This window comes from Cyanistes caeruleus, chromosome 2, assembly GCF_971803275.1.
Source record: "Cyanistes caeruleus chromosome 2, bCyaCae1.hap1.1, whole genome shotgun sequence".
Lineage (NCBI taxonomy): Eukaryota > Metazoa > Chordata > Aves > Passeriformes > Paridae > Cyanistes > Cyanistes caeruleus.
In genome coordinates this window covers 30,953,990-30,969,424 of record NC_141702.1, presented here as the reverse complement: position 1 = coordinate 30,969,424, position 15,435 = coordinate 30,953,990, and the positions used below count along the sequence as shown (strand labels likewise).

Genomic DNA, 15,435 nt, shown 5'->3' with positions numbered 1-15,435 from the left:
AAAATTAGAGAGATGAAGCCCTGCAGAGTTAACAACTTATTGGAAATCTGCAGTTAAGCACAGACATTAGAAAAAAGAAAATGTGGGTCTTTATGATATTTTGTCACTATTTAATGCATATAGGAAAAAACAGCACAGGCTATTGCAAAAGTGTCGGCTCTAATTTGTGGTGCTGTTAACATGAAGAATATGGAAATAGACATTCAGGAAATTATGAAGGACCTTTGTAGGTTAAAAATATAATTTTTTTGGCTACATGTCTCTTTTGCTCACTTTTGAGTGAAAATAACATGTTCTTGATGCGTTGGGTCTTTTGCAACTCTCTCCTTGACTAGATAATTCCTGTGTTTGAGTCTCAGCTTACTGTTTCTGGAAATATATAGTTTGTTTTTACGGACAATCATGAGTTAATATTATTAATGCTGACTAAATTGGCTGCAGGGATTTATTTATTTCCTTTGTGCCAGGTCACATTCAGCTGTGATTTAAGAATTCGTTGCTGTTGAAGTAAACTATCAGACATCAAAATGTCACCTTTTGTAAGGCTGCATGGTGAGTGAAGTCTGTGAAATCAATATAAAATCTTTAGGAGGGATAAAGAAATAAAATTTGTGTTTTAAATAAAAAAATAAGATATGTTTGTACTACTGGTAGAAATCTGAAGTGTCCTTTGAGTTCAGTGTAAATATAGGCTCTTCAGATTTTTAAGCTTATTTTGATTATCATTTAATGACAAATGGTGTCTGTCTTTAAATCCCAGGTTAGTTAGTTTGGTAAAAGGTACATTTATATAAGAATTTATAATTCCTTTCAAATCTCTTTATTAAAGGTTTTGAAGGCAATATGGAAAATCAGTTCCTGCTTTGCTGCTGCCTGTTTCTCTTAATCTCAAAAATCCTCACAGACTCATAGTTTTGAGTTTCTAGATGTGTCTCCATATAATGGTGAATTGGCACATGGTCAGCCTAATTTCTCAATATGCACATTTTCAAAGTCCAAATCTCGCACAGGAAAATACGTTTTAGGGTTCAGTGATTGCACTGCCCAAGGCACTCTCAAATGGCAGCTTCAGTGCTGAAATTGAGACAACTGATTTGTGCTTGAGCTGAGAAACAGAGGCCACTGGAGACAGAGAGGTCACTGCCTTAAAGTCCAGGGGAGTACAGATTCATCTTCCTCCTTAAAATCCATTTTTGATAAGCTTTTCTGAAGGGCAACCCCTTCTTTGGCAGGTTTTCTGGGAGCTCTGAGGGCATGTGAGGAACAGGCACCATAAGGGGAGGATGAAGGTCTGGAAATCCCATTAGGCCAGCCAGTAAGCTCCAACTGAGCTGGGAACCAGCAAACATGATGACCAAGAACAGGAGATTAACCATGGGCAGCACTTCCACTCTGCCACTGCTTTAAGTGGAAAATATCACTGCTGATTTTTTGAAGGAAATAAAAATAAATCAAAAGAGAAAAAGCAGTCCAAATGCTTTTAAATGGCGAGAAATATGAGCTGATTACGGATGAAATTTTAAATCTTACCTAATGATGATTGTCTCCATTTTCATATTCACATAATTGCCATGAACAAATTATATGTATATGTAAAAAAAAAATAATTCAGTTGAAGTGGAGAGATAACATCAAACTGGCCACACATTCAGTGTAACTTAATGACTTCTTTGGTTCTCTGAAATACTTTTGATGGGCAGGCAATGCATGTAAGCATGCCCCACAGCACTTAGGTTTTGTTTCTAAGTACAGTAATGGAAAGTACAGTAATGAAGAGTTTTGTTTTTCTAATCCTTCAAGCTTATGGTTTTCATGGTAAAGAGAAAGGCAGGGCTGGCACTAATGTCAGCCAGGAGATTAAGGGAATGTTCAGGCCAGGGTCCCATTGTGATGCACTTCTCAGGAATAATATCGGCATGAGATGCAGAGGTACAGCAAATCAGAGTGCCTCTTCCCATGAGGCATCACCTGTCTCTGCTCTCAGAAGAAGCACCAAAGTCAGCGGTGCAGTTACTCTTTGCTAATAGGGCAGTTCACTGAAGTTCTTCAAAACTGAGGCCATGGCGGTCTCATGGCAGGCAGCAGGCACTCCTGAGCCCACAGTGCCAAGTGACGTGAGTAGATGAGACATCAGCCACTCTGACATAATGTTCTTCCAGATTTGCAGGAGTTTCTGAAGTGGAAATGCTATCTCTCTCTACCTAGCAAACAAACCTAACAAATGCCTGTCAAGACAAATCAGTGGCCCATGAAGGAACCACTCTGTTTCTGGCAGCAGGGGGGCACATAAATTTGGCTGCTCTTTATGGTGCATGCCCTGGAAGTCAGAGCATTCACTAAAACTGCATTAGCAGTTCCTGAACAGTTAAAATACCTTCTCTGACTTGAATGCAGATCTCGAGAATAAATTCTATCCGTGCAGGTTTCTCACTCAGCATACCAGCCCTTGTGCCCTATTCTTTTTCCTGTCTTTCTTCATCTCCAACACCTTCCACCATCTTCCAGCTAACAAAGCACTCTGGAGGTTATTCCACTGGAACTTGTTTTGCAATGTAAAGCACAAAAACAAGAACAAATTAGTCAATGTATTGAAATAGGGTGTTTGAAGCTGATCTGCCCACATATTCTGTTGATCAGCCATATCTTTATCTTATGATGGATTTTTGTATTTTTCATCTTTTTAGAGAATTAGCTTTTCAGGGAAGAAGCTCTTATCTCCACTTGTCTATTACATGTCTGGGTCCTTTTCCTGCAAGGGCCCTAATAGCTTACATACCAAACATGGAAAACAAATGTAAAGAAAGAGGAAAAATGCTGCAGGGAAAATGAAGTAAAGCCCTGCTCAAAGTCAAAAATATATACCATTATTCAAACTGGATATGGGAATGTCATCTGTTTTCTCAGAGGTGTGCAAACACATGTCTGTAATTCAAAGATGTATGAATAACATATGTTCTCCTTAGACCTGGCCAAGATCTAAAAATTTTGATGTTTGAACTTGATTTATGTATTACACATCTTTATCTCTTCATTATGGCAATTCTTCTTGTCAGACTGCAATGACTCAAACGTTAATCATATTTAGTATCATCTGCACTATATATTATGCTGCCTAAAAATTTCCAAAAGCTACTTTTGGTATAATGTAAAGAAACAAACATTTTAAAGAATGGGTTCAGACACTGATATATGGATGGAGTCAAATGTGTTCACTTCCCCCAGCCACACTTCCATGAGCAGAGAACATAGAGAACATGTGTTTTCTCCAGGGAATGCAACAGAACTGCAATATTCATTTACTTTAATGATTTTTCTCATGTTGTCTTGTGTTTCCATGAGTCAGTGCTAGATGAATGTATTATGAAGTCATTGCTTTTTTAAAAAAATAAGAGAAAGCAGTTTTCTGACACCTGTACCATCTTTGGGATGCTCATTGCCCATTTCTTTGGAAAAACTGAAGACAGCTCTGTCCTAGGAGAGTGTTCCTAGGTTACACAGCCACTACTACATTCCCTGTGACCAGACTGAAAAGCTTAGTCAAGACTGGATGGATCTTCAGCACAGACACACAGCTGGCTGGGAAGCTTAATTTCTGCAAAATATTTTATGTTTTGAAAAGTGTTGGGAAGGGGATGAAAAGTCAAACTCTTTGTTTCCGCTACAGGAACATTTTCATATTTCTGAAATCCACTGAGCTCTCCAGGCTCCCTCACTCTCTGACAGCCTGCTGGGGAGCACTGGAGCCTGGAAGCTGGGAAGTGCCCTGGGCCATGGCTGCCTGCATCTTGCTTGAGGATGTCATAGGACCAGGGAAATTCATGGATATGCACTATAAGACTGTCACATGAGTGAACAAGAAGCTAGGAAGCTAGGTGCTCATAAATCCCAATTTCCCTATGGGAAAACTGTTACAAAATTTCCTCAAGCATACTTTCCTAGAAGCAAATATTTTCTTTTTTTTCTTTTTTTTTTCTTGCTGAGGAACAAAGTGATACAGCTGTTTTTTCTTGCAAGAGTCCATCTTCAGCAATAAAGGAAAGCAGCTGCAGCTCTATGTTACAGGGTCACAATCCCAAGACTATACGCAGAAATTTCTATTAACATTAGTTAAAAGATAATACGATTGATACGTGAGTATTTTAGAAATAAAGTGATGTGTTCTATTTGGTATGATTACTGAGCTCTCCATTTTCATTACTTGAATAGTTTGTGCATATCATATTCTGTAATTTTCCAAAAACTTCCGTTATGAAAGAATCTTCCTTTTCAAACCTGAAGTAATTACTTTGCTTTCAAAACACCGTCTTCCTCTGTAAGGAGGATTCAAAGAACCTTTGGAGAAAGAGAAGAGTAAAATTACAAGTAATTACTTTAACCATTATTTTCTCAGTATAAATATTTTCTTTTAAAAAGGAGAGTGTCACTACAAGGCATTAAAAAGACTTAAATTTAACCACAGAATGATTGTGATAGGACCCAGAAAGAAGTTCTGCACTAGGTCCAGACTCAAAGCTGGATCCACCTATTTGGACCAAGTTGTCCAGTCACTTCCACTTGCATTGCATTTGTCTTAAAGGATGGAGATTCTACAACCTCTCTGGGTGATCCTTTTCAGCTCTTGCCTATATTGTAAAACATTATTTACCAGTAGCTAACTGGAATTTGCAATTTGTGGCCATTGTCCCACATTATTTTGATATGTACTTTCAAGAAGGGTCTGGCTTTATCTCCTCTAAGAATTGTTTAGACAGATGATGTCAGTGTTAAGATTTCTCCTTTAACCTTGTCTTCTCCAAATAAGCTGTTTGAAGCCCTCTGTGTGTGTCACACCTCCTAATCTGCACTGCTGCCTTGCCCTGGACCCTCCAGTTTGTCAAGGTCCTTTTTTCACTGAGGAGTCCAAACTCAGACACTTGTAGAAGTAGCTTATAAGGGCTGACTAGAGGGATATAAGCAAAATATTTTTCCCACCTGCTAGCTGCACTCTTGCTAATATAACTCTGTGTTAATTAAACTTTGTTGTTCAAATTTTGACTGCTGATTACTGCTTGACTTGCTGACCCCTGGGAACTCTGGACATCTTCTACAAAGCTGCTTTTTTGCCCAGGCAGATCCCAGCCTGCACTGCTGGGGTTTTTCTATACCACATTCAGGACTTCGTATCAATTCATTTTTAACTACATGAGGCTCTTCCCTGCCCATTTCTCTAGCCTGTCCAGATCTGTCTGTCTTCAGCTCCTCCATGCTGGCTGCTCCCCATGATAAAGTATTGCCCACAAACTTGCAGAGGGTGTTTTCCATCCTTGCATACATTGAACACTATCAGCCTCTGGGGAACAGCATTTGGACCCGGATTCTGGTTAGACTTCATATTGCAAAACCCTCTATGCCTGTGACGTACTCACACACCCGACAGCAGGAAGTATATGTTTGGGGCTGTCTGTCCACCTATTTAACAGAAACTGATTAAAATGTTTGAGGTTTGGGTGGTTGGGGTTTTTTCATTTCCTCACTGATTTCTGCTCCTGAAATCAGGAACCCTCAGGTTTAACCAACTCTGTTGACACATGCTTTTGAACACACCTCTTATCTGACCCTTTGCTGTCCTATTTTACTAGCTGAAACACAACCAAAACCTAGACACCATTGAAAGTGGAGTTATCTGCTGCCACAAGATAGCAAGGGGCACATAGTAGGAAAGGAGAGAAACAAAACCTTCTGGCTGCTTACAAACTCACAGTGTCTCTTAGAGGCTTACATTTGTCCTGCCAATTTAAGCATGAATGACAAACAGCAACAGAAAGCATCACATTGTACTGTATTCTCAAATGCTAAATACATATATGGATTTCATTAAGTTTTCATTAGTTCACTGAAAAGCCCATCTGTGAACTCCAGTGAAGACAACACAGTAACATGGAATTCAAACAGAACATCTGGTAAACTCTAGAGAAAGTTCAAATAGAAACTAGTCTGACTGATTCTGGAAAAAGAAAATTTTAAAGCAAAAAAGCACTCTTCCAATTCATGACTCAATAAAAACCACACTGTTCATTAACAGGCACTCGACGTAATAGAAATTGTACAACACAAAGAGAGTTTATTTACATTTATTAGTAATAAGGAAAATAGGTTGCTTAATTTCACTGAGAAGCCCTGCATCCATTCATATGAGACTTCAATTCCTTTCCAGTTTATCAGTGAACTGAACTACTGACAACAGTTTTACTGTGCTGCAGACATACTTGCACCAAAATGCCCATAAGCTTTTAAAAAGAACTTTGAGGCACTGCCAAGCATAAATTTGGATGAGAAATTGTTGTCAATGATGGAAGGGAGCTGCTGAGAACTGAAGTGACAAAAGTAGCCCTTAAATAAACTTTTTTTATTCACTTGATCGTGATCAAAGATCATGTAGCTGCCCCAGCCACTTGCCCCTACCAAACATCATTTCTACTAGCATGATGTAACATTTACCTGGCTACCTGCTGACAGCCTGAAACAGAAACTGATAATGTTTATTTAGAAAACCCTGGCTTTTATAAATTCTATCAATTTAACAGAATTTTTAAGTAACACACCCTGTTTAATAGTTGAAGGGAGATGACAGTGCCAACACATTTGGATTGTGGAATTGTTTTTTTCCAGTATGAGGATGGACTGACTGCTGGGAAGGCATCTCTTGCTGAAAAACAAAGGGCTTTATAAATACCAGGTTCATACAAGCAAAGGAAAGCCAAAATACATCTTTGACTTCTTTTCCACTGACTACTCTGTGCATTAAGGTTTTGAGGTCCAGCTAATATGGGAGAACTCCAGAAATTAAATTGCTGTATAAAGTCAGTTTCAGAACAATGTGAACACAGCAATCCTAGCTCTGATGACATCCATAAATCTTCATACCAGGGAAAGAATGAGGTGTTAATAAGGTATATTTATATTGTAATTTGCTCATGACATCTCAACTTGGCAATTGAAGGAAACAATTAATACGTACTTATTTTTCTTAAAATTACCAGAACAGATATTATCATAAAGTCTGAATGTGTGATTTTGCTTCTATTTTTAGGTATATTGAAGGCCTCGAAAATGTCAAGAAAATGTATTTTTGTAGAAAAATCTGTGCTGTGGACATGAAAAATTTGAATGAGATTTCCAGAACACTGGAACATCTTGTCAGCTGGTGTAAATTAGTGTGATCTGAGCATACTCCAAGAATGCATGCTAGCATCATCTGATAACTCTGTGAAATTAAAAAAAAAAAAAAAAAAAAAAAAAAAAGCCAACCCAAACTTATAATAATGTTTTTATCTGTTTCTTTTTAGATTAAAATTAAAATGTGTAAAAGTTATGAGATTTTGCTTTCTGTCTCAAGAAATCTTAATTGATATTCCTGAAAGCATTTCTGAGTTCTTTATTTCTTGAAAAAAGAAAGCTGTATTAACGTCAAAACCTTTTCAAAAGTTTTTTATATACTTTATATTTTAGTGAAAATACAAAAAATTATTAGAAAGTGGACAATTTAACACAGCAATTGGTCTTTAGCAAATTATAAACTTGTGTAGAGATTGAGTGCTAAGACAGTGAACTTTTCTCATACCATCACTGTGTAAGAAAACATCTGTTTCTTACAAGCTTAAGGAAGACAGAAAGGTTTAGCATACATGCCATTCTAGAATCAGTGGTTATTTTTCCTTATCCTATTGCAGTTTTTTTCATAAGCTTTTTTTTTTTTTGTGAAAGAGGCCCCCACTGCTGTTTTCTTTTGGTATTTTTTGTCTACTCTGATTTGTTTTGTAAGATCTGCATATTGTAAATGAATGTTTTTCTATATTTGTCTTTTAGGGCTGTGGTCAGAAAGTGTAGGGTGACCAGTGTCTCAAATCATATTATAAAAAGTAACAAGGAGTATACCCTGCCCCACATGAATTGTTTCAGAGTCAGTAACAAAGCTGTGTGAAAGAAGTGTCTTCTAGTGATTATTATTAACCAGGAAAAGTGTATTACATAACATGAGACCACATGAAAGGCAAAAGAAGCAATGGTGTGAAACACTCCAGGTGCAAAAAATATTTAAAAAACACAGGGAACTTCAAGTTCTAGAGAGTGATTTTTTCTTCATTGTCTGACTTCGCCCTATGACAGCAGCTTTCCCTCCAACCCCCTGAAGGGATGCCTGAGGCCAATTTAAACATAAAGAAGGAAACACTATCATTGTAGCTATACAGGGTTCCTGCTGCTGGCTTTTTTGCAACACAGACTGCCATTCTGTGGTTACATGTCACCGGTGATATGAGAAGGTCTTCAAGATCTTGAATGGCGCTGAGGGCAAACTGACTGCTATTCCAGTAAAAGAGCTGAGGGTTCGTCATCGGTCACGATCGAAGGAAGGCAGAGGTGGCTGTGGAACATGAACAGAGGCATTAAGGAGAGAGAAAGCCCATTCAAAAGGCCAGTGGTGGGGAAAGGCTACTAAGCAAAATAGGCATTTAATCTGAATTCATATAGCTTGTCTCATGTTTCTATTCAGCTGCTAGTCATTCATTCATGTCTTGTTTTCAGACTCTTACAGTTCTATATTCCCACGACTCCTTTCAAAATGGTTTTGAGGTCTTCATCAATGAGAAATATATGATCATGGTAATTTTCCACATTTTCCATGTTATTGGGAAGATGCAGCTATGAGATCAATTGCCCAAAATAGAAAGAAACAATGTATAGTGGTTTATGCCCCATCTGTGTTATCTGAACTTTATTTTCTGTTTAAATCCTTCCCTTATTTTTTTTTTTCTGAAGGATCATATGTCAGACCAAACCTTCAAAACAGAGCTTTGCTTTATCTAGCCATGTCACTGCCCCTCATATTTTTGACAATGACATCATAGGTCATTAAGCTAGCTTAGCAATATCTTTGTTTTTTCACTTGTCTGTTCTCACAGATTTTTTTTCTTTTGGTTTTGCAAGGTGCCTTGAATGTGAAATAAAAATCTTGTTGAATTCTTTCTACAATTAAGGATTAGAAGAAGCTGATGAGGAAAAAGTGATGTAAAACAAGTAAGGTGAGAAATTGCTAAAAAGAAAAGAGAACAGAGAGAAGCTGAGATGAAAAAGGAAAGGAATGTGCATGGGATAAGGGTTGCTTTGGTAGCTGTCTGAAATAACTATTTCACAATAACCATTAGTTATTATCTCCTGTGAGGACACGAAATGGAGGAGTTCAAGGTGCTTAGGGCAGTATGGAAGGTGCACAGCACATTCACTTCTCTGGGCTTGAAGAGAATAGACTTTGGCCTCTTCAAGAATCTGATTGGTAAATTACCATGGGATAAAGACCTCTGTGGAAGAGAGGCCCAAGAAATCTGGTTAATGTTCAAGGATCACCGCCTCTAAACTCAGGAACAATGAATGTTAGTGAAGAGGAAGGCAAGCAAAAATGCTAAGAGCGCTGACATATGGACAAATAAGTAGTTTGTGACAAACTCAGCACAAAAAGAAGCTTACAAAGGGTGGAAGCAGAGACAGGTAGCCTGGGATGAATGCTGAAAAAATTAGGAATTAGGTTAGGAAAGCTAAAGCCCTTAGAGAATCAGATCTCACCGGGGATGTCAATGACAATAAGAAAAGTTTCTATAGGTAAGTCAGTGGTAAAAGGAAGACTAGGGAAAATGTGGTCTGCCTCTGGAAGGAAACAGGCCTGGTTACCCAGCTGGAGAAGGCTGAGGTGTTGAATGAATTTTCTCCCTTAGTCTTCAAAGACAAATGCACCAGCCACACCACCCAAGTCACAGAAGGCAAGGCAGAGACTGGGAGAATGAAGCACCACCCAATGCAGGAGAAGATCAATTCTCGGACCATCTCAAGAACCTAAGGAGTGCAAGTCCATGGGACGGGATGAGATGCAGCTGTATGTCCCAAGGGTGAAGTGACAGGTGCCCGTGAAGTGACTAAGCCACCATCCATACTATTCGAGAAGTCTTGGCATCCTGGTGAAGTTCTCACAATCTGGAAAAGTGGTAACATAACTTCCATTTTTAAAAAAGAGAAAAATTATCTAAAGGCCAGTCTGATTTTGGTGCTTGGCAAGGCATGGAGCAGCTCTTCCTAGAAACTATTCTGAGACACATGGAAAATAGGAAGGTGATTGGTGGCAGACAATATGGTTTCACTGAGGGTATATTGTGCCTAACAAATTTGGTGGCCTTCCATGACACGGAATTGGTGGATAAGAGAGCAGCAAGTGACATCATCTACCTGGACTTGTGCAAAGAATTTGACACTGTCCTGCATGTTTTCCTTGTCTCTAAACTGGCAAGAAATGGATTTTCTGACTAGAGGGAGCGGTAGATAAGGAATGGGCTGGGTGGTCACAGTCTGAGACTTGTGATTAATGGCTCAATGTGCAAAGAGAAAGCAGTGAAGAGTGGCATCCATCAGGGGCTGGTATTGGGAACGGCACTGGTTAACATCTTTGCTGGTGACATGAACAGTAGGATTAAGAGCACTCTCAGCAAGTTTGTCCACAGAATCACAGAACGATTGGGGTTGGAAGGGACATCTGTAGTTCATCTAGTACAACCTCCTGTAGAGCAGGTTCATCAAGAGCGTGTTGCACTGGATTTCATCCAGGCAGGTTTTGACTATCTCTGGAGAAGGAGATTCCATAACTTCTCTGCAAAGCCTGTTGCCATGGTCTGTCACCTGTCACTGTAGGACACGCGACGACTCACACAGACATGGCTCCCGTATAACAGGGAAAAAACTGGTTTTATTTTTACAACTTCAGTATTTATAGGTTCTCGGCAATGACCAGGGATTGGATAGTTAAGTTACGACCTTCCCAATCACACTGGTCATGCGAGACATCCATCACAAGACATGTATCAGAAAGAATGTATATATGTGTACAGTCACTGTCCTGGGAAAGTTTTTAGAAACTATGTCAACAAGATCAAAAAACTGAGTTTTCAGGGCGACAGTCACCCTCAAATGACAACACCAAGCTGTGTGGTGCAGTCAACACACTGGAAGAAAAGGATGCCATTTAGAGATATGCTGGAGAGGTGGCCTGTGTGAACCACATGAAGTCCAAGTGCAAAGACTTGGGTTCCATGGGTTCCTCATGGGTTGGGAAAACCCCAAGCACAAATATAGGCTGGAAAATGAGTGGATTGAGAGTAGTCCTGAAGAAAAGGAGTTTGGGCTGTTTGGTGGAGAAGCGCAACATGACCTGGCAACACATCCTTGCAGCCCAAACATATTCTGGCTACATCAAAAACAGTGTGGCTACCAGGTCAAGGCAGGTGATTCTGCTCCTCTACTCTGCTCTCATGAGACCCACTTGGAATATGTCCACTTCTTTGACCCTCAAAACAAGAAAGACCTGTTGAAGCAGGTCCAGAGGAGGGTCATGAAGAAAGTCAGAGGATGGGAGCATCTGCCCTGTGAAGACCGAGAGAGTTGGAGTTGTTCAGCCTGGAGCAGAGAGGGCTCAAGTACACCTTGTAGAAACCTTTCTGTACTTAAAGGGGACAAGAAAGCCAGAAAGGGACTTATATGAGGTCATGCAGTGATGAGACAGGGGTAATAGCTATTAACTGAAAGGTTTATATTACATATTAGATATTAAAAATAAATCCTTACCTGTGAGGGTGGTGAAGCACTGGAACAAGTGGCCAGGTTGGATGGGGTTTTGAGCAACCTGATCTAGTGGAAGGTGTCCCTGCCCACAGCAGGGAAGTTGGAACTGGATGACCTTTAAAATCCCTTTGTCCACAAACCAGTTTGTGACACTATTTGAAAAATACTTCAATTCCAAAGAATTGATTTGTAAATAAAACTAAAATCATTTTATCAGTTAGGTGATTTAGCTTTAGCCTGAAATAAAGCTGTTTTCTTTTTAATTTTCTTTTTTTTTTTTTTCCTTTGGGGAAGGAGTGTTTTCACATGGGAACTTGCGTGGAACAGTTAAATTCTGTTGGAATATCCTCTTGGTACAAGGTTTGCTGCTCATTTCCTTCTGACTAGATGAGGTTTCAGCATGTTTCTTCTACATGGTGTGTGCTAACAAGGCCTGATCCTGATTTAATTTTTACTGGACCATTTCATACCAGCATACCCATATAACCTTATTGGAGAGATTCCTGATTTAGTCTGGTATGAGATCAGTATCAGGATTTTAAGGTTGTTTGAAAGATGCTTTCTCTGTTTAATAGCCAAGATGAAAAAAAGTTTGGATCAAACTAATATCTTTTGCTTCTCATCCTTGCTGAAATGAAAATGTAGTAAAAATACTTTAATACAATACAACACATTGGCCTGAGATGAAAGGTTTCATATATTCTAAGTAAAACAAAGAAGGGAGGATTCACAAAATAAAAATTCCTTAAGCTGCTGTTCTCTTCCTCTCCCTTTTAATCACTAGTTCAAGGTTAGACTTTTCCCTCATACTTGGAAAAATAGGTCCAGATACTGCATTTTTAAACTCATTTCAAGACAATACCTTAACAACCAAGCTATATGACATTCTAAGAGGAAGAGTGATCTTCTTTTCTGCAATGTTTTTGCATCCACTTTAAATAGCGTTCATCGCAGCACACAAGTCAAATTCATCTGATCAAATTCAGATGACTACACCTAAATATCCCAAATTCCCTTTAAATAATAGCAAGAAATCAGTACTTTGAGGTTTTATTACCTTAAGAGCTAAAATAAGCATGACATTTTTCTTTGACCTTCAAGCTGTAAATGTGCATTCCTGCCTTATGCCACCAAGCTCTCTTACCGTATGCCAGACAACTTTTAATGTTACAGAGGACACTTCTGCCTACACTGTCTGCTAAAATTCCAGCTCTCATTTTAGGAACAGATCATACAGACACTCTGTTACTGTGTAAAATCAATGGATGCTGAGCTGGGCAGGTATGGATATGTTTTCAAGTGTCCAGAATATGTGGACGCGTGTCTGAGGAATGCTTTGCTACTTTCCAGTTAGACTTAAGCCAGGGCAATTAAAATGCAAATGTACTGAGTAATTCATGGCATTTAACAGAGAAAGCTGCAAGTGTTTTTGAGACAAAAGTGAGAAAATTAAACACAAATATTGTTTATTCTACTTACTTGTATGATCTAAAAATCTAAATAGAACTTGTTTCTGACTCTCAGCTAGGACCAAATAATGATCTATATGCTTTATTCCATTTTGGAATAATTGCAGGGTTGAAGCCTCTGTTTTCCTTTTAGGTGTATTGTAACAACAGTCCAGGTGATTTGAATTTAGAATTCTACTTCTTTTTTCTGAATATGGAATGGGTACTTACAAAAGGCACTATTGTAACAAGGAAACGTAAAGTAGTTCATGCATAGCAGAGCAGGTAAAACAGGAATATCTTAACACATTGCCTCTCAGAACCTTCCAGCTTGATGGCACTCAAGAGAGAGGGGGAAGACACTGAGTTAAATATCTAGAGTGCACCATGACTTGAAGGTCCTGTCCTTCAGATGGCTTATGTAGCCATGTAGATGTATAAATACTAAAGGCGAAGCTTCTAAAGCCATCATGTCAGACCTATTCTACTCCATTTTCCCACAGTCTTTAGAAGAGCAAAAACTGGTGAAGCAATCCTTTTTCTTTAAATGCCAAAATGTAAAGTCAGACATGTCAAAGATACATTTGAAATCTATTTTCCCAACTTAATATTTTGCTCCCCACACATTTATGAGAATGTAGACATACAAAACAAATTTATTCACAACCAATTAGTAAATTCGGACTAAATTTGGAAATTCTGCAAGAATGAAAGCATATTTAGATTTAAAGATATCCAACACTTGAAAAAATAACTTTAAGCACAACCAGTCTGAGATGTACTCAGAAGCTCTCAAAAATTATGCACCAAACTGATGTCCTCTTTTTGCACTGAATCACCTTTAAAGGCCTCAGCAACCTACAGCATTTACAAGATTTACAGGTAGACAGATAGCTCTACATTAATGATGATCACATCCATGACCTCAGTAAGAATAGAAATGTCCCCCTGCTTCTGTTACTTGGCAACAGGGGAAGGTCTGCTGTGTAACATAGTGCTGATTTCTTATGCTGTACACACATTTTAAAGGCATTATCTAATTCTAGAAATTGTTGCATCTCTTTATACCATCCCAGCTTGTATAAATCAGTATTTGAATAAGAATTTGGGATCACTCAAATGAAAATTCAGGGAACGAAGTCTCCCTTTCTTTTTCTCTAAGTAGATCGCAATGTCAGTAGAAAAAAAAAAAGTACATTGCTGATGCCAGGAAAGAGGAGAAGGGCAAGAATTTTGCTGCAGAGGATTTGTGAGGTGTGGAGTTATTTTAATATTGCTGGATGAAAAATCTGTTACTAAAATAAGAGTTGGGAATGAATCCACTTCCACCAGAGTGGAGGAATGTTGGCTTCAATAGTTTGAAATGCTCCAATAAAAATGCTACTTTTTCATAATTCTGTCTATGTTCACTTTCAACTTGGTCTCCATAAATTGCTGACACTCGATGAAAGCTTTGGCCTAGACATTTCGTTTTCATTAGTTTTATCTATATTTCCTTATTTTGTGCTTGATATGGAGAAAAATACATTAAAACCTGAACAAAAACAAGTTACACACATGAAGCATATGTGGTATATATTATGGAATGACATAGTACTAGGACACAGCAAGAGTGTAAACATACTAAAATAAACATTAAATGTTAAGACATAAACCTGATCAGAAATGCCAAATTAATGTGCAATTATTTCAGAATTTTTGGTTAAGAACTGTATATTCTTCAGTTCAAGTTCATCTTCATAAATTTCAAGTTCATCTGCAAAAGCAAATAAAATACTGTTTCCCGGAAGAATTACTTAATTTTATTTAAATTTTTAAAAAAAGCAAACAAAAAGCTTGACTAAATTGATATTGTGGAAAGAGGGGTTTATTCAATTATTATAACACATCTCTCTCTTCTTAATATCTCAACAAGAGGAGCAGGGATACTTCAGTGAAACATTTATTCATCAGATTTTTTTCTCAATTCTATTGTAATTTCTTTTCCAGAGAACCATAAAATCACCTAGGTTAGAAAGGATCCATGAAGATCATGCTCAGGGCAGGCTCAGTCAGGTCAGGCTTTTGAGGACTGTGTGCATTTGGGTTTTCAGTGTCTTCAAGGAACAAAATTGTCTCTCAGCAGCCTGGTCCAGAGTCTGAAAATTCACCTGGAGATATTTTTTTCCCCTTACATTCAATGCAAAACTTCCATATTCTGAGTTTTTCCTCTCATCATGTCTGTGCACCTATAAGAAGAGTCTGGGTCCATCCTCTTTGCATCATCTTTCCAAGCAGTTGTAGACATCAATAAGATTTTGTCCAAAACCTCCACTGTGGAATGAACAATATCAGCTTCCTCAAGCTCTCT

At 38.4% G+C, this 15,435-nt stretch overlaps 1 long non-coding RNA gene across 1 annotated transcript in view; it reads right to left on the bottom strand.

The window, feature by feature from the left end:
* Window positions 1–797: 797 nt before the first annotated feature.
* Window positions 798–15,435, bottom strand: part of LOC147654708 (uncharacterized) — a 65,102-nt gene continuing 50,464 nt past the window's right edge. Inside the window, exon 3 of the long non-coding RNA XR_015282963.1 lies at window positions 798–4,332. This is a non-coding gene — a long non-coding RNA (uncharacterized LOC147654708). The remainder of the gene's footprint in view (window positions 4,333–15,435) is intronic.